Source organism: Lissotriton helveticus, chromosome 5_1 (genome assembly GCF_964261635.1).
Source record: "Lissotriton helveticus chromosome 5_1, aLisHel1.1, whole genome shotgun sequence".
In the NCBI taxonomy this organism is placed as follows: Eukaryota; Metazoa; Chordata; class Amphibia; order Caudata; family Salamandridae; genus Lissotriton; species Lissotriton helveticus.
In genome coordinates, this window is record NC_136065.1 from 1893788777 (window position 1) to 1893803407 (window position 14631).

Sequence of the window (14631 nt, forward strand, 5' to 3'; positions counted from 1 at the left end):
CATCTCTGAGTCCAAGATCAATATGACCCTGCATAGAAAAACCACAGCAGGGAACGCAACTCTCCATGCGTCCAGTATGCACCCTAAACACACAATTGCTAGCATACCATATGGGGAGATCTTGAGGCTGAAGAGGATTTGTAGTTCTCCAATTGACTTTGAGTCTTGTCTGAAAGATATGTTGACACGACTCAAAGCTAGAGGCTATTCGGACACCATCCTTAACCAAGCCATAGAAAAGGCCAAATCTAGAACTAGAGAAAGTCTGTTTCCAAGTGCTTTGAAAGATTTGGCATTGGAGGTATCTTCTGGGCTGAGGGATGAGTGTCCACGTATGATAACCACATTTAGTAGCGAAGACAGAAAACTTAAGGCTATATTGAAAAAGAATTAGCCAAACATTCAAAGTGACCATGTGTTGAATCTTAAACTACCAAGCAATCCCATTATCACATTCAGACGGGCCAGAAGTATGGGCACTATTTTAGATAAAGCAGCCCCAGAATTAAAATCTAAAACTTCTTGGCTACAACCCTCTAAAGGCTTTTTCAAGTGTTCGAGCTGTCGTGCTTGTAAGTTTGGTATCAACACTTCTTACTACTCCACCCCCTTTTGTGTTGATCCTAAGCCAATCAATGGCAATTATAACTGTAAAACAGATTACGCCGTCTATGTCCTGACATGCACCTGTGGCCTAAAATACATAGGAAGTACCAAACTTCAGGTGCATGTCAGGATACTACAACACTTACGTGCGATTCTACACAATGATCCGGCCTACCCGGTTGCCCGCCACATTAGAAGAGTCCACAACAATGACTTATCATGTTTAAAATACTTTGTGGTGGGGGCTATTCCACACTTAAAAGAGAGGGGGTGACCGCGAACGTTTACTAAGACAACTTGAAACTAGAATGATACTTGAATTCGATATCCGTTGGCCCAATGGATTAAACAATATAGAAGAGATGCACCATTTTTTGTAAGGGTCTTTTCTACTGGTAGATTACCTAAAGTGACTTTCAAGTCCGCACCACCACTAGAGTACACACACTCCCTCTTAGTTAGGTTCCCTATTGGAGGTTGAGTTGGTGAGTTGCAATGACTATTCAATTATCCACATTGTCAAGAATGTAGTTTTCTTATCTAAATTGACCTTAACTGTATCTATATCTATATGGTCAACATATTTATTGTGATGACCACTAGTTATTCCTTGATGTAAATATTTGTAATATTATATTCAAAGATAGGATGTATTTTCTGACTACCTTTTTATACTACTATTTATACAATATTGCATTGATGTTTTGGACTGTGTTTTGTGTATATATTTATTACTTATTCATATTTATAGGTTGTGGGTTTTAACTTTTTGATACTTTTTTACTGATCTTTTTTAAGAGGTAGATGAAATTCATTTGAAATATAAAGTTACTATATCTCAGGGATCTGTGATATTCTTAATATGAAAATGATCTTATCTCTTGATGTCGACAGTATTGCCCTTTATTCTGCTTACTTTGCACTTATATTTGCACAATCAAATTGCACTTTTTCATCTATTGCTGCTTTGCTGCTGAATTTTGCACATGTAGTTTATGACTATTGAAAGGTTTTTTGCACATATTGTATCACCAGAAGGCGCATTCAGTTTAGGGTCTTAGAGTGAGACATAATTATGTATTTATACAGTTATTATAAATCAATTTACCAGCTGCATGAATAGGTATCTAGACACAGTTTTAACTTATCTGTTTAAAACGTGTATTAGTATTTAACTTTGTCTGTAATAGCGAATCTTGCCACATTGGGATTTATCCTGATAGTTAAGTGTGCAGAATTAATGTTGCAAAACTACAAGTGGTAGTATTTCTTCACTTTTTTAGTCATGTGATAGGTGATGTCACTAAGAGTGGGTGTTCACACATTCTAGCAAATATAAAAAAGCATTTCGTTTGTTGTAATGTTGCAGTGTGAACAAGGGCGAATTAGCCTGAAACACATAGCTGTTCTCTGTGTGGTTGCAACAATAAACTATCTTTGCTGATTCCTGTGGTCTGTCTCCCTCGTTTGCCGGCGTGCGCTGCTGCCTGAAACGCTGCGAAATTCGAGGAGGAGCTTGTGTTTTCATATGTATATATATATATATATATATATATATATATAAAGGATTTATACTTACCTGTAAAAGACTTATAGTTGCTTGTAAAACCGGTACCATGCCTATGACTTTACCATTCATACTTTTGCAACAAAATTAGTCATAAAGACAAGCGTGGTAAAGGCATATGAGTTTTAAAGGCATGTGTTCTAAAGATTATGCATGGTAATGGCATTTGCGTTGTAACTGCTGCGTTGTAATGGCATGCGTTACAATGGAATTCGTCTTTCTATCATAGATCCATTGAAAGGATGGGTCAAGACTCAATGTGACGTCTCACATGTATAATAATAAGTCATGAGTACTAGAACCAGTAGTGCTTCATTAAGAATATTGTTACCTGACCCATTATATGTATGCTCTGTCTCCAAGTTTTTGGGTTGGTTGTGGATTATTAGATCAAAGCTGTTATGCTCTCATCCCTTACAACCGGCTTAGTGCATGAAGTTTTATTCTACATGGTTTAAAATGATTCTTGATGGTGATTGTTGGTGTTTTTGTTTTACTGTAAATACTTCACGCATGTTGTGATGTCTGTATTTTCATGCATGATGTTTTATACTAATTTGTTATTGTATTTTTATTGTTTATGAATTTATAATGCTTTTATGGCATGTATTGTCGAAATAAAGCTTTTTGGACTAAACAGAACTGATAATAAGTCATCCTTAAAAAGCTAAATGGTGTGTGTCCTATTGTGTAAGGATATACCCCTGGTCTGCCCTTCAATTCTGATGAGTTTGGCAAATGGTTCCATTGCTACAACAAATATCAAACGAGAAGGCGATAAGCTTTCCCTGATAGTTGCCACTGTAGATATGATATTGTTTGGAAACATACCTGCCAGTTCACACCCTTGCAACTGGTTCCAAATATAGCAATGTAATCCATTTAATACACCCAGTTCCCATTGTCATTCTGGACAGTACTGCCTTCAGATATCCCCATTGTCGCGTGTCAAATGCTTTCTCCAAATCAACAGAGACCACTATTGCTTTGGTCTGCACATCTTTTGTGGCCTTGTCTAAAATTCTAAATAATGTCCTGATGTTAAGAGAACTGTTACGGGTAGGTATCAAAGAGGTAGGATAAAGCCTATTAGCCAGAACCCTTCTGAGGGTTTTGTAATCCACGCTAAGAATGGATAGAGGCCTATATGAAGCCCCTTCACTTGCATCCTGCCAAGTGTAAGTAAGGACACAAGCAGGGCTTCCCTAGCTGCAGATAATTCGACCTGTTCCAGTATGATAATACAGACCTCAGTTAAATGTGGGCCTAGTAGAGCATTATAAGTTTGGTAAAACTATTCTGGCTGGTAATCTGATACAGAGGTTAGGTACTGTCATATATATCAGAGGTTAGATTAGGAAACACAGGCGGGATATTTACAATAAAATATCGGACAACGGTGTTACTCCAACATTGGTAACACCACGCCCTGACATTTTTAAACACAAGGATGCACAGTATTTACAAAAATACATTGCACCCCTGCGTTTCCCTAGCGCTGTCACTTAAAAAGCTGCCTAGCGCTAGCGCATGCACCCTTGCACCATGCTGCAAGGGTGCCTACGCTGCAGGGGGGATTGTTTATGTGCAGGAAGGGACACCTTCCTACACATAAGCAATCCTTAAATGCAATTTGCTGTTTCTGTATGTGTGGCAGAATGCAGCACACATAAAAAGAGCAAAATACTTTCTCTTTGTATCGCCATCCTAAGACCAGGTTTCACCTGTCCTGAGTTTTTAGCACTGCCCCATCCTTGTAAATATGGAACAGTGTAAAAAAGCAATGTAAAAAAGAACGTCCACTGCAATACCCATTGCATGCCCCTTTCACGCTAAGTGAAACGTAAAAAGGGGCCTTTTTACAAGGTGATGTTAAGCCACGTTAAGTGGCTTCACGCGCTGTAATTATGGAGAAGGGGATATCGCCATCAGAATGTCACAAAAAATTACATTCTGGTGGTGATATCCCCTTGTTAATATGCCCCACAGTTTGTTAAGGAATGCTTATTTTTTCAGTAATGCAAAGACATCTTGTAGTGTAGTTCCTATCATCCCAATAGGCTCTGCGCATTGGAATAATACCTTCAATAGTATAGGCCTAGACCAGACGTTAACTAGGTCTACTACTGTCGATATTAGACTTAAAGTTTTGGGTTTGCCAGCTAGCTCAGAGTTCACTAGAAACTTTCTCGAATAGGCAAGGAGGAGTTGAACCTCCCTGGATAGACAAGAAGGGATTTAGTTTCTGACAACCATAGAACATGACAACTTTGCTCTCCCCTAATCAAGAGTGTATCTCTAGAGTCGTGTGAAAACAAAAGACGACTTATTTTACTCAGTCAGTACGTGCATTCTTAGTCTCACCAGATTGTAGAGAAAAGGAAGAGACGGGCGTGTTCAATAAAAGATGTTATTTATTGATCAGTCTCTTTTCTCATACAAGAGAAATGGATCGATATTATTGCAATACTTATGGTTAAGTAAAGTGCATACATTAAAAGCAGAAGTATAAAATAATACTGTAAAAACATTGATATGGTTTCTAAGCCATATGATGGTTTAAAATGAATAAAATAGATACATACACATATACATTTGACTAATCGTACTCAACTGGTGTTTCTAGCTACGCCTACCCCGTGTACCTGACCTAAGCCTAATACGTGGGCGGGGATAGAAAGTTACAGTTTAAGTTAAGTTTGTTTTGCCAAGTGACTGACTAAAGAATTCTCTGCGAGGGGTTATTCAGTTCTGTACCTGGAATCTAGGATGAATGAGGGATGGTATCTCTCGTCTCTGGTCTCGATATTCCAGGCTGCCTGCGAGGGCTGCTTGGAAGCGCCGGAGCTGGATTTCTCGGCAGGAGAAAAGGCAGCGTGTCGTTCTCAGCGCGTCAGGAAGGCGGGGCTGCACCAGCGGGGTCTGCTCTGCTCTGGGCTTCGGCAAGTCTGGCTGCTCCGATCTCGTCACCACCACGTGTGTTTGCATAGGGCAATATCGGTAATATTTATACCTTTAAGGTGCCGAGATTGACGTAAGGATGGACATAGATACGTCAATAAGGATGTCATACGACCTGGTCGTTAGCACATTCTTTTGCTGAAGTTCTCGGTGAAATCAAAACAATGGCCGCAGGGTTTTTCCCAGGTTGTCATAGGTTTGATTTGTTTTGAGAACTCCGTATGCCTTATCAGGGGCTGGAGGAATATCGCTTGTCTAATTAGATGGCAAGCGTTATGACCTAATCAGATAACACGTTCCTGTGCCGTAGTGTTGCTTAAGCAGATAACGGTTTCTGCATCATGGGGGTTTTCTGCATCATCGGATGGCTGCTAGTTAACTTGTTAACCAGAATAGGGTCAGGAATAGGGGGATCGATACAGAACCTATAGGAATACATCACACCCACTCCACGCTAACTATGGACATATTTACTAATCTAGGCATAGTAAAACATACTGTAGAGTATCGTGTATACCTTACCACCCCAAAATACATAAATGCATTTTGAAATTATCTAATATACGAAAAAGGCAGTCACATGTATTATATGCACTCAAGCTTGTAGAATAATGCTAAAGTAATCACGCATTTGTATACATTATTGCTAATTGGTATATGAGAATTTACACATGAAATGGCTCTTAATACAGAAAAAAAGGGTCGAGACCATTTCATCACAGAATAAAATAATTATGAACATACCAGCGGGCAGCCAATGTCTATAAAGTATCTAAAAATAGAAATTATAGTTCTCTAAGAATAGTTCTTACTTTAAGCAGAAGATAAGTGTCCCGAAAAATTGCAAAAATATTTTGGGGCTGCTGAAAATATTGCTGTCCGTGAACTGGAGGGAAAATTGTTCATGTGACTTTATTATTAAAGTTGAAGGCCAAATTCAGGGTGTTGGGAACGCCGTGTGCTAGCTTGCTCAAAAGTCTCTATTTCTGCTCTGGTGAGAACATCATATCATTTAGACTGTCGAAAAAGCTGTCAACAGCTTCCTGGGAGAGTTCCACTAACTCGGAAAAAGGTGTAACCATGCATTCGTGCGCATGATTGTCTCCATTGACGTTTTGATTAGGATTGCTGACAGAAGGTCGTACCTGATCGATGCTGCTTTCATCTTGAACTTCACTACCCCTTAATCGTAGTGGTGAAGCTTCCACGAATGCCGTCATCAGGATTGGTAGCCGCTGAGGGCAGCACAAAGCATGAGCCTTTATTGGATTCAACAATGTTTCTGCATCCATTGGCGCATCCGATTGTAGCGTCAGACAGGTGTCTAACACGCATTCTTCTCCGCATAGCAGGCACCTTAATACAGGTAAAACACATCGATGCCACATTGGTCGAAATTATAGAAACCAAGTCATGTTCAGGTCTCTAAGCCGGGATAGTCCCAGGATTTTTGATATCCGGTCCCGGTATCCAATGGCTCGGATTGTTTCTTCCCTTGTCGCAGGTGTTTTGTCTGTGACACGGTTTGCCATAACGAAAAATTAGGACCAAGAATAGGATTCCTGCAACTAGTCCCAAAATGAGGGGAAGTCCGCCAAAAATCGAATGGACGAAATCTGGAAAAATACCCAGTATGGCTTTGAATGGTGTTAATGCCATCGGAAATACTGTCTTAAATACCTTTGAGACTCCACTGGTATCAGAAATATTTAAGATTTCATTCAGGATTTCTGCGAAATGTATGGGGGAATTAGTTGATAACAATGAGTGAATCTCTGCAGTCGTCCTTGCGACTAGGAGATCATATGTTTCTTTTGATGACGTGAGTCTGGTCGGCGTCTGAAGAAGCACTGTTTTCATTCTGCTTAAAGTATCTATTCGAATAGAAGTATTTTTCAAGTTCGGCCATGCCCTTGCCTCCCTGTCTGGAAAGGAGCTGAGGAACAATGAGCGTCCACAGCACTTGACCTTCGCAGTCGTAGTTACGAGATAAGGAGTCCCGGGCATAAGACTACAACATCTGCGATCTACAATTAGAATGTAACTCCCATTATAGAGTCTTTGAAAGAATGGTTCTATCTCTGTTGCAGGTGCGCCTAGCTGGTGACATGAAAGGTTATTTGAATTCCCTTCACAGGCTCCATGCAAACTAATTCCATTACACAGAAGTGTACCGCTTAGTGACATCGCACAATTATTGCCACTAAGAAACACTTTCTGTCCTTTATTACTGACACATGCATGTGAATAGGGCAAGTTCCATGTTGTTTTAATGTACCCTTTCCCCAATTTTTCGTACATGCCAGCCTGTATATATTTTTGGCAGTATTGAAACCTGAAGGTTGATATTGGAATATTAATTATCCCATGTATTATCCATTCACTGACAGGTCGTTCTGACATTGTCACTGGTAATCTTTCGAGTTTCTCAATGCTCAGGATTGTATAATCAGCACCCTTCTGTGCCATACTGATTTGTTTATCAGTAAGGTTAAAGATATTGAATAGTGACGTTGTGTTGATTAAACGCCAAGGCACATAGCCTGAACGCAGATTTTGTAACGTCCAGCCAAGCTGTACAATAGAACGCAATTGAGACTGACCGTGTTGTAACAACAGTAAGTCTTGCGATATTATGTCGATTGCTGAAGACACAATGCTGTCCAAAGAAAAAATTCTGGAGGACAGAGTCATTAACCCATTGTCCACTACAGAAAGTGATTTTTCCAAATTAATACGGTCAATTTCCCGTATTCTTTCTGCTGTTTCAATTTGAGTCACCTTCCAGGCCTCGTTGTATGCTGCATATACAGAGGCTGCTATGAAACGCTTTTGACGCTGTTTGCGTGGTCCCATAATGAAATCACGCAAGTCAGCACCATCAGTAAGTAAAGTTAGGTGTTGCTTAATTTCTGCCAGTGTGGAAGTTTGTAGCCATTGAAGGCATAATTTGCGCACACTGTAGGTGGTTATTATTCCTGGGTGTTGTCTTTGGGAATATCTAGGGTCTGGCCTGGTCAATTTGAACCCCTGTGTTTTGTTCAGGAATCTGTCTTGACAGTTATTAGTATCTGTGGGCCAGATCAACCACTGTTTCCAATCAGGATGTGTTCTGTTTTGGTTTAATACATAGTTTACGTCTATCTCTTCATCTGTAGAGCTATTGCTGTTCATTGTTGGTTTTGGAATAGACGGTTTATTTAAGTCTTTGATTTTGGCTAAGCCAAGACAGGTAGTTTGTTGAACAGTGTCATTTAAAAATATAATTTGTTCTGGGATCATGCAGGCTCTAAACAAAGATTCTATACCTTGTACTTGCCATTCTTTTGTACCCCAAACACTTTTTACTTCAACATTTTTGTCCCAATAATCAAAACCAAAAGTATTCATTTGTTCAAAAAATGAGTCTGAATATATCAATTTCGTGTTTGTTATCATGGTCTTTGTCCCTGTCTTATTTGACAATTTAAAATAAAATGTTTCAGTATTACTTGTGTTAAAACCTGAAAAGTATGAATATTTGTCATAAACGGTTCTTGAGCTTCCTTTTGGAGGGGTTGCACAATGTTCCCATTGATTATAATTTAAAACATTTCTAGGTTGTGCAGATCTATGTAGAAAATGGTTACCATAGTGGTTGTAACAGTACATACTATCATAATTTGTAGAACCCTGCAAATAATCATGTTTGGTAAATTTAGCAGACATCACTAAGTCAGACATCATATTATTTATACTTTCGAAGTCCCAATCATCAGCAAATGAGCTTGGTTTTACAAAGTCACTCAATGAGATCTTGATTTGGTGTGGATATTTCAGGATTTCGACCGGACCATAGATTTCGTAGTCAGTGTTGTCCCATGCTACCCCACCTGGTAAAGGATTGGCTGTGAAGTTGACTGAAGAAAGTTCTCTTTTCTCTACGTGTGAAGATGTGTGTGGTTTGAGGATCAAGTTGATTTTCTGACTTGCTGTGTCCATTTTAGCATATTTTCCCTCAATGAAGCGTCCCAAAGTTAGTACCATGATGAGCCAAAGTATGAGGATAAATGCACCAAAACCCACCCAAAATTCGATCCATGGAGAAATCAGATATGTTTCTTTCAGTTGTTTCAAAAGTTCTATAGATTTATCTTTAAACGTTTTTGTTGATGGCTGTGTTTTTGATTCACTGAAACCTTCAGAGGAATCATCGAAGTTTATGAAGTAGCCGGATGCAGTTCTGTCAATTGTTCCAATTGCTTCAGGATTACTGTTTCTTGCATATTCGTTTGTTACTTCATTGTAGGTTGGTGTGTCTCTGCTAAATGTTTTTATTTGGGTTTTCAGAGGTTTAAGTTCCATTGCATTGTTGCATAGTCCTTGTTGTTCTTCTGTAGGCGTTTCGAATGTGATTAGCCTCTTAGTTAGGACCTCTGTATTGGTAGCAAACCTTGGTGTTCTGCTACTTATTGGGAGTCCACTTGGCCTACTATTTGTTATCGGCCACATGATTGTGGTTTTACCAGGTCGATGGATACAACTCGGTTCTCCTTTTTACCAGCAAGCGGCGGTAGTACTACTGATCTTGTCCCGTTGATAGACAAGACAGGAACTGCTTTTCTGTAAGAAGGCCCAAATTCCTTCTTTACCGCGATCTTTTCTCTGACTAGATCCCCGACTTTTGGAATCCAGAAAGGTCTTGCTGGGACAGGTGGTGGTTCTTCAGTGGTTGTTGGTTGTTGCTTCAACTTTATGTTGCTCAGGTCTTTTCTTGTTTTGTTTAAGTCCTGTAAAATAGCCAAACGATCTTTGATATCAAAGCTTTTTTTCTTCACCACTGAAGTCTGACTGTCGAGGTCTAAGACTAACATCCTAGTTCCAAATAATAATTCGTACGGACTGAATCCCTTCAGAGAATTTCTTGGCAGGTTATTTAGACTACGTTGGACACTTATTAGATGTTTGACCCACCCAGCTCCCGAACCTAATATCCTTTCCGTTATAGATTGCTTTCTGCCTTGGTTTTTTCTTTACACCATCCCATATCCCTCAGGAAGGAAGTGAGAAGAATCCCGCTGTGCTATGCTCAATTGACTATGTTTCCCCACAGGCTTGAGGGCTAAATGTGAAAACATTGGTCAAACGTAGCATGTTCCTAGCGTATATGCCATTTAGACTCGCAAATCTTTGTATAACAGTCCAGACGTCAGCCGAGTGCTGAGGATCTACATTATAAGTGGAAACTAGCCTGTATATGTTAATCGGACGCTTTGCTTTTTACTGTTGATCTTTTCTGGAGTGAAACGCCACGGTAGTATACCGTTTCTCTCGCCACTGCGATCTCTGTTGCAGTTTGGGCATTTTTTTACAAAAATGTGATGCTGCAGGCTCATGCCTGGCCACCAGTACCTTGATTGTAATTCTTCCAGAGAATCTTTTAGTTTGAGGTGTCCGAGACCCTCACCCATATGTGCGTCTGCAATTAACAAAGTTCTCCTGTCCATGTTTGGAATCACTCTATCCCCCACTCCAGGGATTCGAGCAAAAGGGACGGAGTTTGCATCGATTATGTATGTATAATTGAGTGGATAGTTGATCGGTAGCGCTGAGCAGTCGCCTTTTGATGACGTTTTCACCGCCAGCACTGTTTCACCGTCAATGTATTTTAATGTACGCTTTTTTCTAGCTACGGAAGCCGATTTAGTTGCTGCCGCTGTGGCTGTCTCAGCCAATGAATTCCCTGCAACGTGAACGCCATCACGCTGATGACTCAGTGAGTGTGTCACGTGAGTCTTTGGTAGTTCTTTTTGTAACAGAACTATTTGTTCCCAAAGCAGTTTTTGCTTTATTGTTGCACCTGTGTCATCTTTGTAACCGTTTTGAATCCATGTCTGCAAATCTTTGTTATATGACCTGATGCAGTAATATGAATCGGACACTATAAGTGTCGGGAATTCGCGATCCGCATTATCTAGCGCCATTTTCAATGCTAGTATTTCAGTCTGTTGTTCTGAATTAGTTTCTACTGAGTGTGTTTTTGTTAATAGAGGTCTTAGTTTACCTCCGCGCCACACTTCTTTTGTAATCTCACATGTGGGGTTGTATGCTTGTTCTCCCCAAACGGAGGGTTGAGCATGTCCGTCTGTATAGATTACACAAGCGTATTGTCGTAACGGCAGAATGTCGATTGGCAGAGGGAATGTTCTTTCATATTCTAGATTTTTTAATTCCTTTAATTCTGGATCAAAATAGTAGTATACTTTGTCCGTTGTAATTGAATTCACCCATTGTATCCATTCCGGATTCAATGTTGTGGTTGGTAAATTACACGGTGTTGTTAATGCCTCAAAGGCTGGTTCTGCTGTTCTGACTGTGATATGTCTACCGTCAGCTTTGTCTTTTTCTCTAGCTATTGCGGTTTGAACTGCATGAACAATGTTTTCTTTAATACTGAACTTCTTTTCAGCTTCTGTGTACAAGTGTGATTTGAATGCAATTGGTACCTTTTCTCCCTCATTAGAGGTCAGGTATGTGAATCCGCATCTTCCTGGGATGACTCGAATCACAAGATTGCATGTGTTATCACGTGTTTCTAATTTTGTTTTAATTAACATGTCTGTTTGTAAGGATCTCAGAATTTCTGTGTGTATTTGAGTCCAATTGGTTCTTTTAAAATCTGGTTTTATTAGATCATAAAGGGGTTTGACCCTTTCTGCGTAATTTGCAATGTATGTTCTTCCGAAATTTAGGAAGCCTAGAATTGACTGTAGGTTTTTTAGTGTTCTAGGTGCTTGGAGTACGGCACATTTCTCTAGGAAATTGTCAGCCAGGCTTTTGCCTTCACTTGATAATTCATATCCTAAGAACAGGACTGTCAGATGGGCAATTCTGGATTTTTTAAAGTTGAATTTGTAACCCTCTGCTGCGAACCCAAGTATTATGGCGTTCACTCTCTTCAAGTGAGTATCCAAGTCATCATCTGTTAAGTATATGTCGTCGACATAAGATAATGCTTCGTCATCATATGTTTGTAGTAATTCTGTTACTCTCGCTGAGAATACTCCCGGGCTGTTCTTGTACCCCTGGGCTAACCGACAGAATTGTTTTTGAGTGCCATTTATTGAGAACGCAGACAAATATCTGCTCTCTGGTGCTATGTTTTGACAAAAGAATCCATTAGAGATGTCTAATGTTGTTTTGTATTTTTTGCGCACTATGTTATTCATTAGTGCAGCACTATGCGAGTTTTGCACTGCAAAAGTTTTGCAACATGAGTTAAGGTGTCGGTAATCCAAAACTAGACGATATGAATTGTCTGGTTTGGAGACCGGAAACAAAGGGTTGTTCATTTGTGAGGTGCAAGTTTCAATCACCCCCTGGTATTCTAATTGATCTAGGATTTCTTTTACCAGTTTTTTAGCTTCTTGCTTAATTGGGTACTGTCTTTGTGCAGTAGGTTGTGATTTTAACTGGATTTTGTGAGGAGGAGAGTCCTCATCCCATCCTACATGATTTTTATATAAAGCAGGAGCTTGAGCAACTGCCCACTTTCTAGCAAGTGTGTATTTTTTATGAATTGGGATATGATTTGAGAAGGCAGGCATAATTATTTCTTCGCCATGAGGGCAATCCCTGACAAACTCTGGTGGCCAGTCTTTTTCAGCTAGAAGGATGTCATAGCCCTTGGAGAGATTATCCCAAAATAGTCCCCTTATTTTTCTAGTCTTATCCCCCTCTATACGTAATGTTATTTCATATATTTTATGAGGTTTGCTAACTCTGGTGTCTGCAGTTTCCACTTGAAGATATTCATTCGTGTCCACTGTCTCCAGATGATTCATAAGGACTTTGCGAGCTATGCTCACTTCTGCTGCGCTGTCTAGCATTGTCTGAGCCCATTCTCCGTTTTTCAGTTGTGTCCTCAGTATTCTCGGCATTGTTAACTATTTTAATGCTGGCTACCTTCTTTTTTGGAAATTGTAATTTCTTTTTTAGATGAGCAGGTTCCTTGTCTTTGGACTTGACGTGCTCTTCTCTTTGTTCTGATCGTCCTCTTCTTTCCGATTTCTGCGAGGAAGTCTGAAAAGATTGAGAGGGATGTGTATCAATGTCTTGATATCTATCAGGCTTCTTTATATTATCCCTATTTCTAAGGTTATATCTTTTCCCAGAGGGGTCACTTTGGGGTGACCTGTGTCTTTGGTTCGGAGATTTTTCTCTCCGCCGAGGAGACCTTCCTCTGGACTGGAATTTCTTTTCTTTAGGATTGGATTGTTTGTTTCCATCCCAGCTCTTTTTTTGTGATGTTAAATTATTATTAAAAAATATTTTTTCAGGACTTTCAATCAGTTGTGGTTTTACTGGTATTCCACCTAAACTATCTCTACCTAGTTCCTCATAGGATTTTTCTATAATTCTGGCAATTTCAGCTGGTTGATCTGCTATATCTGTTTCTTTTAACCTCTTGCGGATCGCCACGTTTGCTGCTTCTCCCTTTATGTTGGCTAATAATATAGCCGAGACCTGCTAGAAGTCTTTCAGTAATTTCATACCAAGAGTTAAAGCGGGTTCTGGACCGTATTCGTCTTGAATTTGTTTTAGCACATCTGGTATTACCGAGATGGATGGAACACCATGTGTTTTTGTGTAAATGGAAGCAAAGACTGTACCCCAAGTGTCACAGTCCTCCACGTGTGGTGCGATTCCCATTGGAAGACAGATAGTCAGAATCCTGTGTTTTTCTAACGGGGTGGTGTCTGGAAACACCGCCTCTATTTGGGTGATTTTTTGTGCTAGCCAGAATGGTATTTGTTCCCGTTTAGCTGGTACTTTACCTAGGCAGGACTGTATGTTCTGTGGTGTAATTTTATTTGTGTTCCCCTGATGAGGGGTCAGCTGTGGAATTTTAATTGCTGGTTGAATTGTTGAAGTCCACATTACATATTGGACTAATTGTCTATGTATTTTTATTAATTGTTTTAGTTGTACTAAAAGATCTACTGCAGACATTCTTTCGAAGTCTGGATGTGGTGTCTATCCGGCTAGGACCGGCCACGTTGCTCCTGGTCTACCTAAAGGACCGAGCCTGGTGATGTGATTATTGTGTTTTAGGGCGCCATTAAATAAGAGCAGGTGCTCTTGAAATTTAAGTGGTACTTCCACCTCCTCGAAAGGAGTGTACGTATCAGGAGGTTCCTCTATTTTGTAATAGTGGAAGTACTTTGTTACAGCGTTAGCTGCTGGAAAGTTTATCCATGTGTAGAATACCTCTGTCTGCCGATATTCGTGTGCCTCAATTACGAATATGACTGTGCCACCTCTAGGTGTCAGTCCATTTTCTATAAGTTTTAAAGTTATAGATTTCCTTGTGTTGACCGGGATGATTATTATACCCGGGTCTGCTTCTTGCATAGCAGTATCAGCTGCTGCGAATTCAGTTGCTATTCTAACTGTCTCTCTTTCATCATCACTGTCTACCATTTTACCGACAGGAAGGTTATTTTTTTTGTTTGTAG